We start from the raw sequence: 7,500 nt of genomic DNA, 5'->3' as shown, positions 1-7,500 counted from the left end.
TTTCGTGTAATATCTGTATAGATAAACATATTTTGTCAGTTTGACTGAACAAAGTGATCTACACTTAATATGTATACCTCAGTGAGTTCATTTTTAATGATTTAATTGAATGAACACATTCTTGTTGCCTTAAATCCAAGATGGCCGCCAAAACAGAGGGTTTAGACTATCTCTGTAATTTACGGAATTGTCTCCATTGATTGCAATTTTTCACAAATGATATGGAAACATCAGTACTGATTTTGAACAATGTTACACAGATTGCAGCATCACAATTAGTAGTTTTTAATAACATATAGTTATATGTAATGAATATATTTTATTGTAACTGGTACTACTTCACATGGGATACGATATTATGTTGAACTAGGTATCAAAAAGTAGTCTAGCTGCGGGCGGCTAATGCAGGTGCAACTGATGATAAACTTAAACAAAAGTGCACACAGGCTCAAAAGTTAAAACTTAATTCACTTTTAACATAAAACATTTGCTAATTTTTTAAACTGTCCACAACTGCTAAAACAAACTAGACAAAATTATTTATGCATGACTGGTCTTCTTTGGATCTCTTATGACAAAGGATTGTACATTGAAGTTTAGATTTGAAACAACTGCACTTGTTTGATTGGCAGCCAGTTTTACAATTACATGACACCATTTCAATGACAGCGTCTGGAATGGGATGATTTGTCATCATAACTGGTATCAATTTCTGTTTCTCACTATCTAAGTTGAACCCCACGGAGATCAGAGCATTTGTTTTCATTTCAAGTACAGGCTCAGTAGCATTTTGCCATACATGCGCTTGAAGGAAGGCACGAGAGATGTGCAGCCGAGCTGCATCACTAGTAGGGGGTATTTCTTCTGGGCGATTGGTAGTCAATATACTCTTAACTCGCATGGCGTCCAACGATGATGACTGGTTGTCTTTGTACAATCTGCACATGAAGACTTCAACGTGCTTGTAGTCAATTTCAGATGGGCTTTTAAGGTTAGTATTGTCCAGAAGATTGTGGAAATCCTTAAAAGTATTCCATGCAGTTGATTTGCCAATGCCATATATATAACTCGTGGTATCACATCCAGTTAAAGAGTGAAGAAGGGGGATAGATATAGGATCCATGCCTTGGCTTATGATTCCTTCTACCACAAATTTGATGTCTGTGATCTTTTGTTCTTTTCCAATCTGCTGCTGTAAATACACTTTCCTATTTCCAAAATGTTTGTAGTTGGCAAGAAGAATCACAAATACATCAGTATCCTGTGACACTACCACAATATGTTCCGCGGTTGAATTGACTATGCTTAATACCATACGGGTATCTGCTTCCTCATGGTCAGACTCCATGCTATCTAACTGTATGCCCAAAGAGGATGAACGGACATCCATGGGGTCTTCAAATGCCCCAGAGACAACAATAATCTTATCTTGAGGTGCATTTTTGATGAGAGTATCACCAAGGAGCTGCTGCAGAGCAATCTTGTTATCATTTATGCTCAAAAAGCTTTTGAAGTTGTCACCTTGAGGCAGGTTTACTTCTGGGGAAATTACTTTTGGCACCGCTTTGCGTTTTTGTTTTCTTTTTCCTTGTTTGTCTTTGGATTTAGAGGCCCTAGCACTTCGTGTGTCATCTTTGATGGAAGTTCCATCATAGCGGTCCATCACAATGTCTATCCTTGTGCTTGGAAACTTATATACCCCCTTGCAGTACTCTGTAGCAAATTCTCCGAATGTACTAATCGATTTAGTTGAAACCCTGTAGACATACGCCATCCCATCAACAACATGCTGTGAAGAAGTGGGGTCTATTTGGGGAACAATTTGGGAAGGCTGAACTTTTGCAGTTTCACAAATGTTGTTGACTAGATCTGACTTGTTTCCTTTCCTCATGGTCTTATCTGTATAAAACAGTGCAATGGGGACAGACATCATTTCATGCTTTGCGATATGTTGCAGATCTACTGGCCTTCCAGCTTCATATGCTACACAGAGACGCTGTAGCACACCTCTGTTTGCATTTACAACTTTATTTTGCTGAGAGCCTGTTTGGTCCACTTCAAATAAGTTAGAAAAAGTGGGACTTTTCATTTTCTTCATTGCAGCACTGAATAGTACACTTGGTTTAGACTGTCCAATAGCGCGAACAAGCCTTTCCTTCATAAACCTTTTCACCTCTTCCTGGCCTTTAGAATTTCCAGTTTCAGTTGATTGAATATAGCGTTATGAGAAGCTTGGCTTATGCTACTTTCCTCACTGCATACTGTTACACGAGCTCGATTACGTAAACATAGTGAGTGATAAAGGACATCACCAGCTATAGCATCCCGAGCAGATTCCAATCTTGCCATAAGTTCAAAATCACCCATAGCAATGTTTTGTAACTTTTCGTGCATACTGAATGTTCTGGCACATGACAGCTCACCACTTTCTACCCCAGAACAACATAACACACAGTGAGTGCCCTTTATGTAAGTTTTGGCCTGACTTCTAAGGAATACTCTTCCAGAATTATCCAAACCACCCATGTCCATATCAGTAGCGTCTGCATTATCAGAAAAACGGTCGAGTTTAAGTTTTCTCATGAAATTAGGCCTACATTCACGGTGCCATACTAGCTTGGGATGATCAGTTTCCTGAAAGATATCATCTAGTATAGCCAACGCCGCTGTTATGCAGGCTGGCCTCTCTACCTTGTTTTTCCAGAGTTCACATTGTGATTTTATGTCTTGAATATTTGTAACATCAGAAACAGGCTTATTTTTCCTAAACTTTGTCTTTGGGTCCTTCTTATCATTTTGACAAACAAAGCACTTCTGCTCATAATCAAACCGTGCTGGGCGCTTGGCCGATGACGCCATATCCCTAGTTATTATACTTCTACGATGCAGTTATTTCACAACCTATTGCTGAAATGAGAACATATTATTACCCCAAACTATCTATACTAATATAATTTATATGAAAACATCATAAACGTTGTCCTGTAAAATGAATAATCAGTTTGATTTTGTGAATATTTAAACAAAAAATGTAGAAATTCAAAAAATAAAGGGCAATGTTAACGTATACATTTTAGTGGCCATCTTGAATTTAAGACTACACAAATTCATAAAATCAATAAAATTACTTGAAATAGACTCGTTTAGTCCCAAACAGTAAAAACAGATAATTTTGTTCAATGAAATGGACAAAATATTGTTATCTTCGCAGAAATGGTACGAAATGGCGGCCATCTTTAAATGGACGCCATTTTGAGCCATTTCTGTTCATTTTTCGCTTTGGCACCATGTTGCAATGGATTTGTCATGTCAAAATCTCCCAAGATAGAAAATTTCATAATTTTGGCAGAAAAACTACCACCCCAATGGAATTTTTAGTTTTGGACCCTGACTAATAGTCTCGGGAACGCATATTTAAAGGCGCCAGAGCGGAGCCTACAGTAGACATTTATCTTGGCTCTAATGATTTAAAACCATCAGTATATATTCTCGTGAATCCACTATTTGTTGACTGCAAAATATATAGCAATTCTTTTAGATATTTTTTTTTTGTTAACCTTCTTATAGTTTATATAGGAATTATTTATTTTAATGCTTTTAGGAAGTATTTAATTTAATGTTGTTAGGGAGTTTTTATTTTTGTTGTTAGGAAGTATTTATTTCAATTTTCTTAGGAAGTATTTATTTTAATGTTTTTGCTGTTCTTAAAATATTTTATTTTTCCTGGTTTCATTTCTTCACTGGGCTATTTTCCCTGTCGGGGGCCCGTGGGCTTATAGCATCCTGCTTTTTCCAATTAGGGTTGTAGCTAATCAAGTAATAATAATAATAATAATAATAATAATAATAATAATAATAATAATAATAATCATGGGGCCCCTGGGCTTATAGCATTCTGCTTTTCCAATTAGGGTTGTAGCTAGGCAAATAATAATAATAATAATAATAATAATAATAATAATAATAATAATAATAATAATAATAATAATAATAATAGGACCCATGGGCTTATTGCATCCTGCTTTTCCAATTAGGGTTGTAGCTTAGCAAGTAAATAATAATACTAAGGACGAATCAACTTTTATTTCGTCATGAGAATGTGATCACAAGGTTGATTACTTTCTTGCTAAGAAGATTTGCCTTGCGTGATCAGGGTATCAGTGAGAGAGAGAGAGAGAGAGAGAGAGAGAGAGAGAGAGAGAGAGAGAGAGAGAGAGAGAGAGATTTTCTATAGAACAGTAATCTAGTCTTAATTAAGGTTCCTGGCCCATCATCCTTCCGAACTATAGTCTCTCTCTCTCTCTCTCTCTCTCTCTCTCTCTCTCTCTCTCTCTACTTTTACTTTTAGGGGTTTATTTCTCCCCCTCCATCAGACACTAAGAGTCTGTTCAGGCGGGCCTTGATGTGTGAAAATAATTTCTTTCCAGATTATATTTTGCTCTGTATCTTTTCAGTTATTCGCTATCATTTGTATTGTCTTAATAGTTTTCAGATCACTATTATAACACTTTCCAAAGAGATAAGTCTCTCTCTCTCTCTCTCTCTCTCTCTCTCTCTCTCTCTCTCTCTCTCTCTCTCTCTCTCTCTCTCGCAATTATGCCGATGCATAATGTTTGAGGCCCTGCAATATTGAAAATTTTTCGTCCAGCATATTGTTTCAGCACTCGTAATGAGCGGCGGTTCTTTTAATAGCCATCGATGAGCCAAAAGTCAAATTTTGAGAGAGAGAGAGAGAGAGAGAGAGAGAGAGAGAGAGAGAGAGAGAGAGAGAGAGAGAGAGAGAGAGAGAGAGAGTTCTAATGTTTTAAATACCTCCACATACTTCCATACATGAGATTATTCAATATCAGGTTTGGATTCATCATGAGTCACACTAAACGTTTTCATAAATTGTATATTTGATCAGATTTCCAATCTTGGAATGAACTAAGCGTATTGTCATAGTGGAAATTTATACTCAGTCAATAAGGACGAAAAGTCTGGGAAGAATAATTAAATCATGTTTCATCTAGAGGTAGCGCCCTTGCCTGGCGATTGCCGGACTGGGGTTCGAGTCCCTCTCAAACTCCCTAGTTTCTATGGCCGCTGCAATCTCACCATCCTTATGCGCTAAGGATGGCAGTTTGCGGGAGCCACAGGCCTATCTGCTGAGTCATCAGCAGCCATTGCCTGGCCCTCCTTGGTCCTAGGTTGGATGGAGAGAGGGCTTGGGCGCTGATCATGTGTGTATAGTCGGTCTCTAGGACATTGTCCTGCTCGATTCGATAGGGCTGTGTCACTGTCCCTTGCCCCTGCCATTCATGAGCGCCTTTTAAACCTTATGGACTGCCAACGCAAGAGCCCATGGTCCCTTATTTTAAGGCTAATGTTAATCGGATCTTTTCGGTTTGAGTGCCTATCGAATTTAAATGTTTTTTTTTTATTCCAAAGTATGTATTTTGATGTGGAAAACCTTAAAATGATAACCATTTTGTGGAGAAATTATTTATTAACACTTAAAATGGCTTATATCAATCAATATCTTACTGAAATGCTGCGATTTCTCTGTGCGCTTTCTTGATTTTCAGGGCACTACTGAACCTAAGAAAACCCACCTAACCTAGCATAGGGGCCCTGTATCCCTACCTAGGCCTACAGGGGGGGGGGCTCAGCCCCCCCTGAGACCCCCCCTTAAGGCCACAGTGATTTTCGGGACACTACCGAACCTAATACAACCACCTAACCTAGGGCCCTGTACCCCTACCTAGGCCTAGCCCCTGCGACCCCCCCCCCCCCTACAGCCACTACCTATCACATCCATCAATAAATAATTTCTCCACAAAATGGTTATCATTTTAGGGTTTTCCACATCAAAATACATACATTGGAATAAAAAAAAAACATTAAAATTCGATAGGCACTCAAACCGAAAAGACCCTGTTAATCTAAAACGAACAAACGAACGAACAGGTAGAATCAGTAGAACTTCAAAAGTTTAAAGCTGCAGCAAATATTTTTATGTTGAACAGACTAACAAGTCTTTTTATAGTTTATATGTGAAATATTTGTTTTGACGTTGTTACTGTGACAGCCAAGAGAAGGTTGTGAACTCAAAGGCAGTATGAAAGCAACTGAGTTAATTTATTATAGAACACACTCCTTTATATACTAAAGCCCAAGGCAACAGGAATTTTCATGTTTACAAGACAGACAATGTTACAGAGTCGAAACGCAGACATGTTTATTCTGGTTCTTTTTAGTGCGATGGAAGAGCGAAGATACAAGCATAATATATACAAAATGAATTATGTACGATCGTGTGACACACGGTAGGTACATTACTCTTTTTAGAATAATTTATTAATTTTTTCTCATTTCCTTATTCCCTTTCCTCACTGGGCTATTTTTCCCTGTTGGAGCCCTTAGGTTCATAGCATCCTGCTTTTCCAACTAGGGCTGTAGTTTGGCTAGTAATAATAATGATGATAATATAACCTTTAAATGCGTATGTCGGTCGTCCATCCAAATCTATCTTGCCTTATCAAACTCGAATAAAGTTCAGAATAATTGGGAACTAGTAATAAAACATCCTTTATTACAAAAAAAAAAAAGGGAAAACAAAATTATTAATGAAAGGTTAAAAAAGCTCACAGACGACTATGAAAACTTAAATAAACACTACCACACTTAAACCATTATACAGTTTGGAAGTGTTACCATTTTCAGGTGGATTCTTAGACGAGCGGTAATAGCTAAATACATATTGCATATAATTTCTAAGTTTTATAGCAGTTTTCACGAATGCATTTATTCAAAAGAAAGCACTGATGATATTCAAAACTTAAAATCTTCGACAGTTTTATTGAATGCGATTTATTTTAGTGTTTTCTTGAGAATTCTGTGGAGCAAAAAAAAAGGGAAGTTGACTACATAACAGGTTTTCGTGATGGTGAAACACTGTAAAATGGATAATTGGAAAACGAACAGATGGAAAAGGAAATCTTAAGAGAAAAGAAAAATATTGAGAAATTAAAGAAACAAAAACGTAGATAACGAAAAGCTTTGAAGTATAATATAAAATTTTCAACGATATATTGTCGAACTCTGTCGACAAACTGTCGGTTCGACGAAATGTTCTTCGACAGTTGGATATTACTAAAGGTTACAAGGGTTGCGAAAATGAACCTTTTTTCCTTTAGTATTTTATTCTTTAAACTCGCCCACAGTTGCCCAAATTATTTGGTTTATAGTAAAAAGATTGGTTATACTTTGAATATACCAAGATGTCAGATTATTACTTTTCAAGTAGTCAGTTAACCGTAAAGAGAAAGTTTTTATTTTCTATATGATATATAGAGGTTTAAACACAAGATAAGTTGATGAAACTTACTCCAGTTTCGTGGAGCATTGGTCTAATTTCATTTTTACAGAAGGGTACTCTAACCTATAGCTGGCCTTGGTTTTGGAATTAGTGGCTAATGTGGTAACGTTCCTAACTGATGATCATCTTACTTAAACTCG

At 37.0% G+C, this 7,500-nt stretch overlaps 1 protein-coding gene across 1 annotated transcript in view; it reads left to right on the top strand.

Annotated features, from left to right (window-relative positions):
- Positions 1-7,500, top strand: part of LOC137658011 (protein unc-13 homolog 4B-like) — a 31,244-nt gene that overhangs the window by 756 nt on the left and 22,988 nt on the right. The window lies entirely within an intron of this gene.

This window comes from Palaemon carinicauda, chromosome 18 (genome assembly GCF_036898095.1).
Source record: "Palaemon carinicauda isolate YSFRI2023 chromosome 18, ASM3689809v2, whole genome shotgun sequence".
Classification (NCBI taxonomy): Eukaryota; Metazoa; Arthropoda; class Malacostraca; order Decapoda; family Palaemonidae; genus Palaemon; species Palaemon carinicauda.
The sequence above is the reverse complement of the archived record's forward strand: the minus strand, read 5'-3'. Positions and strand labels throughout refer to the sequence as shown.